This window comes from Nerophis ophidion, linkage group LG03 (genome assembly GCF_033978795.1).
Source record: "Nerophis ophidion isolate RoL-2023_Sa linkage group LG03, RoL_Noph_v1.0, whole genome shotgun sequence".
Lineage (NCBI taxonomy): Eukaryota > Metazoa > Chordata > Actinopteri > Syngnathiformes > Syngnathidae > Nerophis > Nerophis ophidion.
The window spans coordinates 65,690,039-65,709,214 of NC_084613.1; positions in this window are offsets into that span (position 1 = coordinate 65,690,039).

The following is a 19,176-nucleotide window of genomic DNA, read 5'->3' on the forward strand; positions in this document are numbered from 1 at the left end:
ACTACCCACCTGATAGTTTATATATCAATGATGAAATATTAACATTGCAACACATGCCAATACAGCCTTTTTAGTTTACTAAATTACAATTTAAAATTTCCCGGGAGTTTCGTCTTGAAAACGTTGTGTAAGGATGACGTGTACGCAAGACGTCACGGGTTTTTAGAAAGTATGAGCGCTGCGCACACACACAGCTAAAAGTCGTCTGCTTTAACCGCATAATTACACAGTATTTTGGAGAGCTGTGTTGCTGAATCTTTTGCAATTTGTTCAATTAATATTGGAGAAGTCACAGTAGAAAGATGGAGTTGGGAAGCTTTAGCCTTTGGCCACACAAACACACAGTGATTCCTTGTTTAAAATTCCTGGAAGTGAAACTTTACTATGGATCAGAGCACGGTCAAGCAAAAATGAATCACGACGGAATGTCAACCAGTAGGTTTAAGTGAGAAAATTGTGCTAAAAAGTCGCTTCTTACCGGAGAAAAGCTGAGCTTGTGCCATCCATAAAGCTGTCGTCGACTCTCCTGAGACATTGGCGTCAAGACACCCGTGGAGACACCCTTCCGACTATCAGGTACTATTTAACTCACTAAAACACTAGCAACACAATAGAAAGATAAGGGATTTCCCACAATTAAATGTGTCTAAACACATCGGAATCCGTTCCAATGCAATTGCGTTTTTTTTCTTTTTTTTTTCTAGTCCGTCGCTATCAATATCCTCAAACACGAATCTTTCATCCTCGCTCAAATTAATAGGGAAATTGTCGTTTTCCCGGTCCGAATAGCACTCTTTGTTGAAGGCTCCCATTATAATCAATGTGACAATGTGAGGAGCCCCCACACTTGCGACGTCATCGTCTGCGACTTCCGGTAGAGGCAGGGCTTTTCTCTTAGCACCGAAAGTTGCAAACTTTATCGTGAATGTTCTCTACTAAATCCTTTCAGCAAAAATATGGCAACTGCGTGAAATTATCAAGTATGACACATAGAATGGACCTGCTATCCCCCTTTAAATAAGAAAATCTCATTTCAGCAGGCCTTTAAAGTGCATCCGGCAGTGAAGGCTCCTTTATGGGGTCTTGGGACACTAGGAGGTTAACCCCTTTACTACTGTTACCCCAGGTGGCCCTTGGCAGAGGCCTAGTACCTGACTGCCCCCTAGCCAGGGATACAGTGAAGACTAGAGATGTCCGATAATGGCTTTTTTGACAATATCCAATATTCTGATACTGTCCAACTCTTAATTACCGATACCGATATACGTATAGTCGTAGAATTAACACATTATTTGTCATGATCTGTTCTGTGGATCATGTTTGGTTAATGTCAGAAGGTGGACTTTTTTCGCAACTTACTGCGAGGATTGTTTTCCCGGGACGCAATCAGACTGGACCGGACAAGGCTTGCAGGTAAATACATGATTTAATTTTTACTAAAAAAGTACAAACAAAAGGCGCTCACAGCAGAGGCACAACTTGGCTAAGGAACAAAAAAACAACCCGAAGGCGAGCGTGCCTAACGCACGTAAGAGCAAAGACAAAAAACTTAGGACATGAAAAACTCGCTAATTGTGGCTGGAAATATGAAACACAAAAAAAACTCACTAGACTGTGGCTTTAATAAACAAAAACTTACTGTGGCAAGACATGGAACGAGCATGAAACTATGGCATGGAAATAATCAGTATCAGTGATGTCGCCAGGCCGACTACCTGGCAACTGCAGGCTAAAATAATAATGTCATGGTTAACAGTTGCGTGAGTCCAAACAAATGAGGCAGGTGAAACTAATGTGTTGTCATGGAAACTAAAACAAACCAGTGTGCACAAACATAGGAACTAATGTCCAAAAGTAACGGAACATAACTAAACCACACATGATCGAGACCAGAGATGATGACATTATTACGCCTAATTTTGTTGTGATGCCCCGCTGGATGCATAAAACAATATAAACAGGTTTTCCAAAATAAATCAACTCAAGTTATGGAAAAAAATACCAACATGGCAATGCCATATTTATTATTGAAGTCGCAAAAAGCAATATGTTTTTTTAACATGTCTCAAAACAACAGCTTGGAATTTGGGACATGCTCTCTGGGAGAGCATGAGGAGGTTGAGGTGGGTGGGGTTGAGGGGGGGGTGTTGTAGAGGGTAGCGGGGGCTTATATTGTACCCTCCCGGAAGAGTTAGTGCTGCAAGGGGTTCTGGGTATTGGTTCTGTTGTGTTTATGTTGTGTCACTGTGTGGATGTTCTCCAGAAATTTGTTTGTCAGTCTTGTTTGGTGTGGGTTCACAGTGTGGCGTATATTTGTAACAGTGTTAAAGTTGTTAATCTGGCCACCCTCAGTGTGACCTGTATGGCTGTTGACCAAGTATAGGTTCGCAACAATGTTTATTTTTCAATAAATCGTCTGTGTTGTGCTTTTCAGCAATTTTCTTTAGTGTCTGTCAATCTCGCTCTCTCTCGTTCTCCAACTCTAACTCTCCTCTCCTCCCCGGCTGCTGCCTTTTAACACAGCGACAGGTGAGCCAGGTGGGCCATTTACGCACCTTTTGTTGATCTTGAAGCCGGTCCTGGCACACCCCGCTTTGATGCAGGTCCGCAGGCCACGCCCCCCTCCACATGTACACTGTGCCAAAAAGTACCGATTTGACACTTGTATCGGATCATATGATACCCAGCAGCAGCGCCGTTCTAAATTTAAAAACATACTTTTAAAAAAGTTGATATTTTGTTCCAAAGTATGAACTGGTATAATCATCCCCCGAATCTTACTTATGCAATTCAACTGTGAAGTGAAGTGAAGTGAATTATATTTATATAGCGCTTTTCTCTAGTGACTCAAAGCGCTTTACATCGTGAAACCCAATATCTAAGTTACATTTAAACCAGTGTGGGTGGCACTGGGAGCAGGTGGGTAAAGTGTCTTGCCCAAGGACACAACGGCAGTGACCAGGATGGCGGAAGCGGGAATCGAACCTGCAACCCTCAAGTTGCTGGCACGGCCGCTCTACCAACCGAGCTATGCCGCCCCACTGAGACTTGGACCAGTGCAATTATATTTCGATGACATCATAGGCGCCAATCTGCATTTCTGCCAGTGGGTGCTCAATGTGTGTGTATTAAGAAAACCAAAAAGAAGTTCAGCGAAGTTAATATGCCATATGATTTGTGCCTTTATTATTTTGTAAAATGGACCAAATTTGCCACAAAATTTACAACAATAAGATGGATTTTTCACAAATTATTTTAAAGATTGAAAGTTGTCATCAATCCCACGTGGGTTCTCGGCATTGTCCATGGGTGTTCGGGCCCCCTAAATCTGTAGATCTACCCTCAATATTGTAAAAGGTAAAATAAATACTTTTCAGATTTTATAGTGAATATGTAAGCAAGTCTGGATTGACCATAAAACTCCACAAAATATGCAGAAAAAAAATCTTGTTTTTGGGTGAGTAGGAGAGGGTGCTGCAATTTATAAAGTTTTGCTCTAAGGTGGTACTGTGGTAGGAGTGCCACTAGTGGTACATGGGCTTCATCTAGGAGTAGGCCAAAGAAACAGTTAATTAAATATTGTAATGACGTGACTCGAGTCATTATCAAAGGTTTATCGGCCTTTAATGGAAGTCGTTACAATCCGACTACGGAAGGCTGTGGTCGATGACAAATAACAGACACCAAGTCCGTTACAAAGTTAATAAAGTAAAACAAATTAAAATCCTGTATTACTTTTCTATATTCAAACACAGTATCTGTCACGACGGGGTGGGGGTTGTAGCTTACTGCGGGATTCGTTCTCCCGGGATGCAGACGGACCACTCAGGACAAGGCGTGCAGGTAGGAACATGATTTAATTATCAAAAAAATAACGCGTAGTACCAAAAACAGAAAACAAGCAAAAGGGATGCGTGTCGGTTGCACGGGAAGCGAAGGAAAAAACTTAGAGCAGAAATCATGAGCTAGGAAACACAAAGACCAAACATAACAGGTTGCATATAGTAAACAAAGAAGCCAGGCCGACTGACCGGCAAAGGCAGGATTAAATAGTCCCTCTGATTAGTGCTCGGGAAACAGGTGAGCGTCCCGAGCACCAATCAGAGACAGGTGTAAACAATAAGCATCCATGGCAACTAAAAACAAATAAGGGTGCACAAAAACAGGAACTAAGAGAGTCCAAAACTAACAGAATATACCAACACATGATCCGGGCCACGGAGAATGACAGTATCACTATTCAAACTGTGCGTAATGTTACAGGGGGAAAAAATATTACATATACTTATTAAATAAAACATTTGCCTTGTTTTTAATTAATACTTAGGCCTATTATGCTACTATATTTAAATGGTGGTCATTATGGTGGTACTTGGAGAGCCAAGTGTTTTCTGAGGTGGTACTTGGTGTAACAAGTTTGAGAGTCACTGGTCTAAGGAACCCTGTAGAAGAAGCCATAAAAGTATTTATTATTATAATGTGTATTAGTAATATAAGAAGCATAGTAGTTACATCACAACGCATATCTTTAAATGAAAATTAAATGTGCCACAGCTACATTTTGTAGATAGTAATTTAGTGCAGGATAAATAAAGTTAGGTTAAAAGTGATTTAAGGTGGGTTAGAGTAGAGGAGGAAAGGAGTGGGCTTTAAAAAGCAAGCAAAAGAGCTGCTGCCCACACTGCAGTCTGTGGGCTTAACTTCCTCCAGAGTTCTACAGCTGGCAGACACAACATCCTCCCCAAATACAGCTTCATCTGTCTCCCTTCCCCAGCAGATTTGCTAAATATTCACCAACCCACAGGAAACCCTAAAACACCCTCTGCAGGGAGGTGTGTAAATGCAGTACACAGAAACGGATTATAAGAATGTGACCGCCAAAAAAAATAAAAAAAAATAAATCCACAGTATATGTAATGTAAGATGGTATTTAGTATTTAGAATCAAAACAACGTGTTCAACTGGCTGCAGTTTTGGGTGCATAACTATAAATAAGGAATAATCATCGCTTTAATCACTATAGTGGCAGTAAGGAGGAGATTTCTTCATTTGGAATAGCAGAAAATTGCTTCAAAGTGGAAGCACAAATATCTACTGAAAGGTACGTGCATTATTATTTACTGAACAAATAGGAACAATAAAACAACTATTAATTAGAGTAATACAATTAATGTTGGGAGTAATACAGTATTTAATTACATTAATTTACCAGTACATTCAATTAAAGAAAAACATTGTGAAACTGTACAGCAATGCAAAAAAACAAAACGATTGCGTATGGTATGTTGCGTTTGATTTGTGGGAATCCAATTCGAATGTTAATCTTTCACTCAAATCGACAGACATTGAACCAGACCCGACTGCAGAAAAACATGGGGGCAGGGATTTACATTTTTACATGGGGGCCCAAGCCAAAAATTGATTCCCACCGCAGGAGAGCACACGCTTGTTAAAGCTGCACTGCTGGGGCTTCGTTTGTCCACAACTGATTACTACATGTGAGACAAACATCCATATTTGGGGTTGTTGTAACGATATGTTTAAAAACATTTTCAAGCCTTTGTTGTGTCGGAAAAATTAAACAGTGGGCCATTTCTATGGTATTAATGAGATTGTAAAGGACTGTTTTTAATTTAGCGATGATGTGCTTAAACCTCTTTCTTGCTTAAATGCTACATACTGTTTTTGTTCATGCACATAATACATATTAAGTGTTTGTATGTATTCATTAAATCCATGTATTCTTGGTTGCCAAAAAGGGATTTAAAGTAATATTTGGATATTAATACATCTCATCACTGCATACATTATTAGACTACCCTTAGCAGAGGCACAGGTGAGATGTTTCAATTTCAAAATATTATGTTGAATAACCTTTTGGCAACCTCTAAATTGTTGTTTGGAGTTGATTTCAGCTTTTTTAAAGGGTACTTCAACACGTCAATGGTAAAATACGGAGTTATCATATACAGGTCTGTAATTTAAGGGTAATCTGGTAATTTGTGCACAAATGACATGGTTCAATATCAAATTATTATGTTGAATCACTTTTTGGAAAAGAATACATTTATTTAAAGAATACATCCAAACACTTGATTAATATTTTTTTTGTGCATGAACAAAGAACAGTTAATATTGTATGAAGCTTCTAAACAAGAAAGAGGTTTAGCACATCAACAGCGGATCGAGAACAGCCATTTAAAATCACATTAATTAATTATACATTTTGTTACAATAACCACAAGTGTTTTTCTTACATGTTGTAATCAGTTGTGGACAGATGAAGACTGAAAGCGGTGCGGGCTCAGCGGCGTGAATCCATTTTTGGCAGGGAATCAGTTTTGGGCACGACACTGGAAGCGGCTCATCCATACATTTTTTAACGCTTGTCCCTTTTGGGGTCGCAGGGGGTTTGCCAGAGCCTATCTCAGCTGCATTTGGGCGGAAGGCGGTGTACACCCTGGACAAGTCGCCACCTCATCGCAGGACACCGGAAGCAGCAAATTTTATATTTAACTTTTGTTGTAACGAGGACTGTGGTGTGGTTTGTTTTCCCGGAATGCAATGGAACTGGACCGGTCGTGGCGTGAAGGTAAAGACATATTTAATATTTTACTCAAAAAGTACAAAACAAAAGGCGCTCCCAGCGGAGGCAAAAAAACCTGACTAAGGAAACAAAAAACAACCCGAAGGCGCACGTAAAAGCAAAGGCAAAACTGAGGACATGAAACATGAACTAAAAAAACTCACAAAACTATGGCTTGAAAACTAAACTTACACACGGGCAGAAACTATGGACATGAAAAAAACTTACTTGGCAGAGCATGAGTCAATGGCATGAACAGCAAAATCAGAGTATTGAGTATAGTCATAACCGGAGTGTTGAGTATGACGCCAGGCTTACTGCCTGGCAACTACAAGCTTAAATCATACAGACATGATTAGTGACAGGTGCGTGAGTCCGAACACATGACAGGTGAAACTAATGGTTGTCATGGTGACAAAAGAAGAGTGCACAAAGAGTCCAAAAACCAACAGAACATAACCAAACAAAACATGATCACAAAGACATGACAACTTTGTCCCGTCGGGGTCGCATGTTAACACGTGCATCGTTTCCCAAGATGCAGACGGAACTCTGGAGGCAGTGTGCAGGTAAGAAAATGATTTATTGTCCTTAAATCAGGCAACAAAACAAGAACAGAAAAGCATGCCAATTGCACCGGAAGCTAGAATAGAGCTAAGCACAGGAACAGGAACAAGAAGTTAGTATTACCAACGTAACATGTTGCAGGAGCAAACTGTGTGAAAAGCAGGAAGACGTAGCTCTGATTATTGCCCGGGAGCAGGTGAGCGTCCCAAACTCCAAACAGAGGCAGGGGAAACTAATCAGCAACTATGGAAATCAAGTACACAAACCCAGAAGTGCTGAAACAGAACTAAGGTAGTCTTTAACTAAACAAAACATGATCCGGGCAACGGATCATGACAAACTTCGAGTTGATTAGAGGTCATAATCAGTGACTCGCCTGCTGATGGCATCATAGCAGTAACATGAAATGTGTCATTTTCACTTTTTCCCAGTTGTACACCTATTACAATGTGGAGCATGATAAAGACTCACATTTAGTTTTTGTCCGTGACTTTGTTGACTTACAAGGAAAAGCAGTTGATTGGCTCTTTTTCATAACCAATCCCCAACCATCTTTCTTAAAGGCCTACTAAAATGAGATTTTCTTATTTGAACGGGGATAGCAGGTCCATTCTATGTGTCATACTTGATCATTTCGCGATATTGCCATATTTTTGCTGAAAGGATTTAGTAGAGAACATCGACGATAAACTTCGCAACTTTTGGTCACTAACAGAAAAGCCGTGCCTTTACTGGAAGTCGCAGACGATGACGTCACCCGTTGAGGGCTCCTCACATCCTCACATTGTTTTTAATGGGAGCCTCCAACAAAAATAGCTATTCGGATCGAGAAAACGACAATTTCCCCACTAATTTGAGCGAGGATGAAAGATTTGTGTTTGAGGATATTGATAGCGACGGACTAGAAAAAAAAAAAAGAAATCAAGTTAAAAAAAACGCGATTGCATTAGGACGGATTCAGATGTTTTTAGACACATTTACTAGGCTACTTCTGGGAAATCCCTTATCTTTCTATTGTGTTGCTATTGTTTTAGTGAGTGTAATACTACCTGATAGTCGGAAGGGTGTATCCACGGGTGTCTTGAGGCCAGTGTCTGATGGAAGTCGACGGCAGCTGTATGGACGGCACAAGCTCAGCTAATCTCCGGTAAGTGGCGACTTTTTACCACAATTTTCTCACCGAAAACTGCTGGTTGACATTTGGTCGGGATCCATGTTCGCTTGACCGCTCTGATCCATAGTAAAGCTTCACCTCCGGGAATTTTAAACAAGGAATCACCGTGTGTTTGTGTGACTAAAGGCTAAAGCTTCCCATGTCCATCTTTCTGCTTTGACTTCTCCATTATTAATTGAACAAATTGCAAAAGATTCAGCAACACAGATGCCCAAAATACTGTGTAATTACGCGGTTAAAGCAGACGACTTTTAGCTGTGAGTGTGCGCAGCGCTAATATTTACTAACAGTCCCTGACGTCACGCGTACACGTCATCATTCCGCGACATTTTCAACAAGAAATTCCCGGGAAATTTAAAATTGCAATTTAGTAAACTAAAAAGGCCGTGTTGGCATGTGTTGCAATGTTAATATTTCATCATTGATATATAAACTATCAGACTGCGTGGTCGGTAGTAGTGGGTTTCAGTAGGCCTTTAAGTACTCCAATAAAGAGCTGTATTTGGATATATTCCAAACTTGTCCCAACCATCGACAAGACAAAATGAAATATGATTGGATTTAGTTTTTGTTTACATTTTTTACACGTTAGCAAACATGTCAGTTAATTTTGTTATTGTCTTATTCAACATGCCTTTGTTTTAATTAGTTTTCGTCGTCTTTTTACCTGATTCGATCGAAAAAACTAAAGCCCCCCCAAAAACACCCAGCTTCCAGCCCAGAGCGGGCAGGGCTGCCTCTGTGGGAGGGAAGCCCCCCTGCAAACAGCGAGTGTAAGGGAAGGATGTTCCGTGATGGGGGACGTGGGGCCCGTTGAGACGTGTCGCTGCAGGACAGGAGACCTTTGTCGGACATATTGCACGCCATGGCACCGCGTGCTTCAGGCGGGCCAAAACACGCCATCAACCCTGCTGGGATTCGGCGGAAATTGGCCCCGGCAGTGTAGCTTTGACCAGTTTGCAACCTCCCTCACTGCTCCCCTCTGGCAAAGGCAATGATCCTTCCGCACAGGGACATCATTTGTTGTTTTTTAAAGGCAGTTTTTGTCCTTTGCACTTTTTTACTGTCCAAAAATAATCTGGAAGATGGCTGCTGAAGCTGAAGCCTGTATGTTTCCCTCTAGATTTGCGCGAAATCACTGATTGGTTCTGTGGTGATGCTGTTTCTGGCTAACATGACACTGCGCTGATAACAGCTGACTAATAAGCAGGTAGATGCACTGACAAGCAGTTGGATGCGGGCGGATAGAAGAATTGGCATCCAAATGGCAAAATGAAGCACTTAAAAAAAAGAAAACATCTAAACAAGTTTGGTTTTTTTGTACCATCTTTTCCGGACCATAAAGTTAAGTTGAAGTGCCAATGATTGTCACACACACTCTAGGTGTGGCGAAATGAATCTCTGCATTTGACCCATCACCTTTGATCACCCCCTGGGAGGTGAGGGGAGTAGTGGGCAGCAGCGGTGGCCGCGCCCGGGAATCATTTTGGTGATTTAACCCCCAATTCCAACCCTCAATGCTGAGTGCCAAGCTGGGAGGTAATGGGTCCCATATTTATAGTCTTTGGTTTGAGTCAGTCGGGGTTTCAACTCACAACCTACCGATCTCGGGAAACGCACTGGTATATAAGTTGCACCCACTGAATTTGAGAAGAAAAAAATATTTTTATATATATTAGACCAGGGGTAGGGAACCTATGGCTCTCGAGCCATGTGACTGTATCTGGCTCTCAGATAAATCTAAGGCGACATTGCTTAACACGATAAGTAATGAAAAATTCCCCTGGTAATCACGGTGTTAAAAGTAACATTCAAAATACAAAAAATTCTCATGCATTTTAATCCATCCGTTCATTTTCTACCGCGCCTGTTCAAGAAGTGGCATCAATGGTAAGAAATGTTTTATTTATTATTGGTTAGTTTCAGAATGACAATGTTATTAAAAAGAATAAGAGACTTTATTTACTCTAAAAATGTTGGTCTTACTTAAAAATGCACCCATTTAGTTGTATTCAGTATTAAAACATATTATATGGCTCTCACGGAAATACATTTTAAAATATTTGATTTTAATGGCTCTCTCAGCCAAAAAGGTCCCGACCCCTGTATTAGACCCTCAAACTATAAGTGGCAGATACCCTGTCAAATGAGTTATTCATACAGAAAGATTTTCTAAATGTTTATTTACATACCTTAATTGTTTCCAAACGGTGCCTGTAAAATGGCAGTAAAACGGCTGATCAAACAAAAAAGAAGTCATGAACCCATTAACTGCTGGAGCTTTCTCTCCAATCAGCTAAACAGACTGAAAGAGTTCACAGTAACTGTTTGGTGAATTTACATGGGAAATTGTGAAACAGAAACGATACAAAAATAATGCCGTTGTAAGTTATTAATACTTACACAGACACTTGTAAACCTATTAGCATTTTAGCTAATGCTTCCTACACTCGCTTCATTACATCACAATAGCACGTACAAATATGCATGAAAAGACTGCTACAGGGACTGTTTAGTAAGTATAAACAGTTTTAGTTATATTGTAAATCTTACAAACGTTGCTTGGAGTTATGAATGAAGAAACCATATGAGTAAAAACGCTATAGATGACTAGTAGACGAAATGGCACTTATACTTCCGGTTCAAGGATTGATTAATTGATTGATTGATTGCTTGCTTGCTTGATTGATTGATTGATTGATTAAAACCTATTTGAGCCCACTGCAACATGCCAGCTATTACTACCACATTCCCAGTGTTGTATAATTGCAACAATTATATAACAAGCTCTACATGAAATTTGATTGATTGATTGATTGATTGACACTTTTATTCATAGATTGCACAGTACAGTACTTATTCCGTACAATCGACCACTAAATGGTAACACCCGAATAAGTTTTTCAACTCGTTTAAGTCGGGGTCCACGTTAATCAATTCATGGTAAATGGCACAAAATAGATGTAAATACTTGCAGCAAGCAAACTCATTCAATAGATGGCGCCATAGCACAAACAACAACACACCGTTTTAATACAAAAACTATTGCTTGAATACAAAACATTGTGGCCGTTAGCGACGAAAAATCCATAGATAACCCGCACCATTTTATTAAAGCGAAGGAAAAAAAAGTAGCGTCTCTTGGTCCGGAAAATACAGGACATAAAAGTGTTTCCCATATACCTACTATAGGGGTCGCCAACCCGTCGGTGGCGATCGACCTTCCCGATCATCGCAAAAATATGAGGAAAAAAAAGTGTTAATATGACATCAGTGACACGGAGCCCACCGTCATCATCATCATCATCATCGCTCACCTGCAACAGGAAGCTAAAAAGCCAAACAATAGTCAGTGAACATTGCTCCAAAGTACGGATCTTGTGTTGATTTATATACAAAAGTAAACATTGACATGTGCAAAGGCAGTTATGTATGACCTGCCAAACCTGCCAAATGAACAGCTGATTTTGACATACCCTGACGTGATTCCAATATGTAACCGTAAAATGAACAAATACACTATTTTACTAAGACTATTGTGGCCATAAACAATGAACTTCTACAGCAGGGGTGCTCAGTGTGCGGCACAGGGGCCATCTGTGGCCCGTGACTCATTTGTCATTGACCTTAGACACCTTAAAAAAAAAAAAAAAAGACCTGCAAAAATTGGGAAAACAGCAAGAAACACAATGAAAAAAAACGTACATGTTGGTGGCATAAGCCAATAATAAAACCACAAAGCTTTGTCTTTAAAAAAGAAAAACAATGTTACATATACACATACATATATATTAGGGCTGCGAATCTTTGGGTGTCCCACGATTCAATTCAATATCGATTCTTGGGGTCACGATTCAATTATGTATAGATTTTTTTTGATTCAACGCGATTCTCGAGTCAAAAACGATATTTTTCCGATTGAAACGATTCTGTATTCATTCAATACATAGGATTTCAGCAGGATCTACCCCAGTCTGCTGACATGCATGCAGAGTAGTAGATTTTTTTTTAAAAAGGTTTTATAATTGTAAAGGACAATGTTTTATCAACTGATTGCAATAATGTAAATTTGTTTTAACTATTAAACAAACCAAAAATATGACTTATTTTATCTTTGTGAAAACATTGCACACAGTGTGTTGTCAGGCTTATGCGATGCAAGTGTAAGTCACTGTGACACTATTGTTCTTTTTTTTATTTATAAATGTCTAATGATAATGTCATTGGGGAATTTTTCATCACTGCTATGCTGAAATTATAACTAATATTGATACCGTTGTTGATAGTATTCATTTTTGTTTCATTACTTTTGGTTTGTGTCGTGTTTGTGTCTCCTCAATTGCTCTGTTTATTGCAGTTCTGAGTGTTGCTGGATCAGGTTTGGTTTTGGAATTGGATTGCATTGTTATGGTATTGCTGAGTATTGTTTTGTTGGATTGATAAAAAAATGAAATAAATAATAATAAAATAATAATAATAATACAACAAAAAAATCTCATTTTTAAAAAATGAGAATCGATTCTGAATCGCACAACGTGAAAATCGCGACTGGTATTCGAATCGATTTTCCCCCACACCCCTAATATATATATATATATATATATATATATATATATATATACCCATCCATCCATTTTTTACCGCTTATTCCCTTTTGGGGTCGCGAGGGGCGCTGGCGCCTATCTCAGCTACAATCGGGCGGAAGGCGGGGTACACCCTGGACAAGTCGCCACCTAGTTTGTATATATATATATCTATATATAGATATATATATGTATATCTATATATAGATATATATATGTATTTATAAATATATATATATATATATATATATATCAATGTGTCAACTATATATTTATGTGTGTATATATATATATATATATATATATATATATATATATATATATATATATATATATATATATATATATATATATACACCGTTAGAGGAAAGGTGGGTAATAATTTTGCAATGCAGTCTGCTGAAAATGATGGACAGCGCCACTCTATATAGCAACCAAAGCTGTGATCAAAGTTGGAATTGCCACAAAACTCATTTTAATATAGTCAATACTCTATTGCCATCTGGCGGCTGAAGTGGATAGTGCAACCCCCTAAATCTGTCACGTTTTTTGTGTCAGGTAAACGGCGACGAATAGGGCCATATAAGTCCCCTTCCTACTGTAGATGGAATAATCCACTAAAATTACACAAACCACAACACTGAGGCAATGTTTAGCTCCGGCAGGTCAGTCTGCATGTTCTCCAGCCACGCCACCGGTCCATCATTACCCACACTCTTCCACGTTCCCTCGCCTGTGCATGTGCCCTCCAGTGGCGGCACACATCAACACGCTACAAGCGTACTCGCTGCTCCCACTTCCTCACTCTGAACACAGCAGGCGGTGGCAGACGCCCCACCGTCGCTCCGTGTGAAAGACGGCTGCCAGCTGAGTCTGAACTGAACGGTGGGGAGATGTTTTTGAAAAACATAAAACGAAGCAAAAAATGAGGAGAGAAAAAAGAATCGAGAGGAAAATGACAAGTTGTTAAAAAACGAAGAAATCATGTATCATTCAAACTTTCTGTTTTTGTGTATCATGATTCCGAACGTGTGCAAGGTGCAAATAAAACATCCTTGCCAAGTTTGAGCACAATCCATCTTTAAACACTAGTCTCCCTCCAACTTGTCCAAATAGTCTTTTTTACAGTAAATCAGTTTTCCTAATACAACATATTAGAAATGGTATCCATTTATTTCAAGCTCAATCTGTCACCATGCTTTTTTTTTTACCAACTGTACTTGCATAGTTTTAAAGGCCTACTGAAACCCACTACTACCCACCACGCAGTCTGATAGTTTTAATATCAGTGATGAAATATTAACATTGCAACACATGCCAATACGGCCGGTTTAGTTTACTAAATTGCAATTTTAAATTTCCCGGGAGTTTCGTCTTGAAAACGTCGTGTAATGATGACGTATACGCAAGATGTCACGGGTTTTTAGGAAGTATGAGCGCTGCGCGCACACACACAGCTAAAAGTCGTCTGCTTTAACGGCATAATTACACAGTATTTTGGAGATCTGTGTTGCTGAATCTTTTGCAGTTTGTTCAATTAATATTGGAGAAGTCAAAGTAGAAAGATGTAGGCGGGAAGCTTTAGCCTTTAGCCACACAAACACACGGTGATTCCTTCTTTAAAATTCCCTTAGGTGAAAGTTTACTATGGATCAGAGCGCGGTCAAGCGAACATGGATCCCGACTACATGTCAACCAGTAGGTTTCGGTGAGAAAATTGTGGTTAAAAAGTCGCTTATTTACGGAGAAAAGCTGAGCTTGTGCCGTCCATAGCTGCCGTCGACTCCCCTGAGACATTGGCATCAAGACACCCGTGGACACACCCCTTCGACTATCAGGTACTATTAAACTCACTAAAACACTAGCAACCCAATAGAAAGATAAGATAAGGGATTTCCCAGAATTATCCTATTAAATGTGTCTAAAAACATCGGAATCCGTCCCAATGCAATCGGGGTTTTTTTTTAAACTATTTTTTTTTGTAGTCATTCGCTATCAATATCCTCAAACACGAATCTTTCATCCTCGCTCAAATTAATGGGGAAATTGTCGTTTTCTCGGTCCGTATAGCACTTTTTGTTGGAGGCTCCCATTAAAATCAATGGGAATATGTGAGGAGCCCCCACACTTGTGACGTCATCGTCTGCGACTTCCGGTAGAGGCAGGGCTCTTCTCTTAACACCGAAAGTTGCGAACTTTATCGTGGGTGTTCTCTACTAAATCCTTTCAGCAAAAATATTGCAATATCGCGAAATGATCAAGTATGACACATAGAATGGACCTGCTATCCCGGTTTAAATAAGAAAATCTCATTTCAGTAGGCCTTTAAGCAGTATTTTAACATTTCAAACTGCCCGACAAGTGCAAAAATACTCTTAAGAGGGACCTTTCCTTTGATGACAATTGAACAATAATATTATTACTTTGACTTCACATAAAAACTACACACAACTCAAATTAATTAGTGCATTGCGTTCTTTTTATAGCATGATTGGGGAAAATAGGCATTCTGTACTGAGTTGCCATGACATAGACATAGATATAGACATAGACTGCTCTACCCTCATTTTATATTTCAAGTTTGAGTTCTAAGGTTGTGATTATAATTAACTTATGTATGTTTAACGGTGTGACGCACCTATGACATCTATTAAACAGACAAGAAGCAAGGAATCATAAAGAGACAGAGTTCAATTTTGCTCATTGAGGAGAGACGTATCGGGCTGTACACTCAATTACAGTTCCAACCTACCCCCTAGGTATGGCCGACGTGCTCCACTATTTATTCGCGAGGTCCCTGGTTACATCCCTGAGGCTGCTTCTGAAGGAAGGGGGGTAATTTCAGCAGCCTCAGTTATACACAATATATGATAATTCAGAAATGGAAATGTGCTGACACTCAAAATATCACCTTGTCTCTGCTTTGTCTGCGTCAAGGTACTCAATGTTCGCCCTTGGCAGTCATTAGGCTGGGTCTGGACACAAACACTGATACGAGACGACTCGCAGTCCAAGATTGCAAGTTGTCCCTTTGCACAGATAGAAAAGTACAACTTCAGCCCAATTGATAATAACTATAAAAACAGCCTTTAAGCATAATAGTTGTGTGATAACGTATGCATAATTATACTAAGAGAGAGTGGCCGTGCCAACATCCTGAGGGATTCTGGTTCAATCCCCACCTTCTACCAACCTCGTCACGTCCGCTGTGTCCTTGAGCAAGACACTTTACCCTTATGCTCCTGATGGGTGGTGGTTAGGGCCTCCATTCTTGCTTGACAGCTCCTTATAGCTTAAGTTGTTCAACAGTCTCTTTTGTGATATTTTACGCTTCGTAATGCGCCACACATTGTCAATGGGAGACAGTTCTGGACTGCAGGTAGGCTAGTCTAGTACCCGCACCATTTTACTACGAAGCCACGCTGTTGTAACATTTGCAGAATGTGGCTCGGCATTGTCATGCTGAAATAAGCAGGGGCATCCATGAAAAAGACATTGCTTGGATGGCAACATATGTTGCTCCAAAACCGGTATGTACTTTTCAGCATTAATGGTGCCTTTACGGATGTGTAAGTTACCCATGCCTTGGGCACTAATACACCCCCATACCATCACAGATGCTGGATTTTGAACTTTGCGCCTATAACAATCCAGATGGTTATTTTCCTCTTTGGTCCAGAGGACACAACATCCACAGTTTTCAAAAACAATTTGAAAAGTGGACTCGTCAGACCATAGAACACTTTTCCACTTTGCATCAGTCCATCTTAGATGAGCTTGGGCCGTGAAGCCGGCGGCGTTTCTGGGTTTTGTTGATAAATGGCTTTCGTTTTGGATAGTAGTCTTTTAACTTGCACTTACAGATGTAGCGAAAAACTGTAGTCACTGACAGTGGTTTTCTGAAGTGTTCCTGAGCCCATGATATCACTTCTGGTCATAAAACAACCCCTACATAATCTCTCTCATTTTGCAGGCATCAAAATCCAAATGAGCTAATATTTGTAAAAAAATAACAAAGTATACCAGTTCAAACCTTAAGACCTTTGCAGTCTATTTATTCCAATAGACTGATTTGCAAATCATTGTATTATGTTTTTATGTATGATTTATACAACGTGCCAACTTCACTGGTTTTGGGTTTTGTACATTACTGCCTTCGCACAAGTCAATGTTTAGTTTTGTATTCACAATAAGTCAACACAAAATCGGTGCTTTGGAGCAATGTTCCCGCACTCCCGTATAGCTTCCTGTCGCAGGCGAGCGATAATGGTTGGGGGAAGAGTTGTTTGATAATGGTTGTTAGAAAATGTCCGATGCATTGCTGCTGTCAGCCTTGATGCATCGTCGCAGCTCGATGATTTATGAGCAGGCAATGCGAGACGAGCGAAAGTGCGCTCGGGGGGGTGGGGGGGGGGGGGTGGGGGGGGGGGGGGGTGGCTACGGGTATGTTCATTTTCCAGGTGGGGGTGTCACAGATGACATATTAGCACTATTCTTTCTAATATTTTTTTGCGATCGACTGGGTCCCAAAGATCAACTGGTCGATCGCGATCAACGAGGTTGGCGACCCCTGCTTTAGATGCTCACCGAGCTGAATTTTCACAATTGGATGTGTCATGTTATGTCATGTGACAGCAGTTCCAACTCAGAGTTTGGCACATACTTGCCAACCTCGAGACCTCCGATTTCGGGAGGTGGGGGGTGGGGGCGTGGTTGGGGGCGTGGTTAAGAGGTGAGGAGTATATTTACCGCTAGATTCATAGATTCACCAAGTATTTCATATATATATATATATATATATATATATATATATATATATATATATATATATATATAAGAAATACTTGATTTTCAGTGAATTCTAGCTATATATATATATAAATATATATATATTTGTTATTTTATTATATATATATTATATATATATATATATATATATAGAAATAAAAGAAATACATTAATTTCAGTGTTCATTTATTTACACATTTACACACACATAACACTCATCTACTCATTGTTGAGTTGAGGGTTGAATATTCCATCCTTAATTTTCTAACCATATACCTGTACACTAGATGGCAGTATTTTCATGTTTAAGAGTGTCACAACACATTGCTGTTTTGCAGACGAACTGCTTTAGGTAGACAAATTCGGACTGTTGTTGTTGTGTGTTGTTTAACCGCGCTGGGAGGATGATAACGAAACTGCCTCACAATAAACCCACATAAGAAACCAAGAACTCGCCCTCGATCATTCTACAGTTGTAACGTCATGGGGCAGACACGCTCTTTGTACACGTCACTCAGGTACGCATTGAGCTGGAGGAGGCGTGGCCTCCAGCTTCGCCTGAATTTCGGGAGATTTTCGGGAGAAAATTTGTCCCGGGAAGTTTTCGGGAGAGGCACTAAATTTCGGGAGTCTCCCGGAAAATCCGGAGGGGTTGGCAAGTATGGTTTGGCGTGACTTGTGAGACTTGTTTCATATGTCCCGGCTGTCAAGGCATGGACTATGGTGTGGATTGTTTTCCCGAGGTGCAAAACGATTGGACCATACATGACGTGAAGGTAATGACATATTTAATCATACTATAAACAGGAACAAACAAAAGGCGCTCTCAGCGGAGGTTCAAAACTTGACAATGAAAACCAAACTTGCACTAAGGCAAAACTATGGACATAAAACAAAAACTCGCACTATGGCATGAAACATGAGAAAGGAACATGGGTCTTTGGCATGGATGCATGGGTGTGTAGGAGGGGAAGAGGGTGATAGAGGGTGATGTCGCCTGGCTGACTGCCTGACAACTACAGGCTCAAAAAGTGACATGGTGATAGACAACAGGTGCATGAGTCCGAGTGAATCAGGTGCGTGACATGAGGACAGGTGAAAACTAATGGGTTGGCATGGAAACAAAACAATGGAGTGAAAAAACAGGAACTAATGAAGTCTTGAAGTAATCTAACATAACTAAACAAAACATGATCACAAAAACATGACACCGGCAAGAAATCTGCGTTCAAAGAACTCCGGCTTATTAGTCATTCCCACATCTGCAGTCCTCTCCGAGGTTTCTCATTGTCATCCCACTGGGTTGAGTTTTTCCTTGCCCTGATGTGTGATATGAACCGAGGATGACGTTGTGGCTTGTGCAGCCCTTTGAGACACTTGTGATTTAGGGCTACATAAATAGACATTGATTGATTGATTGATTTTCCCTGCAAAATTAGATTTGTTTGGCTGTGTTCCGCATGAGCGCTTCCACCGTC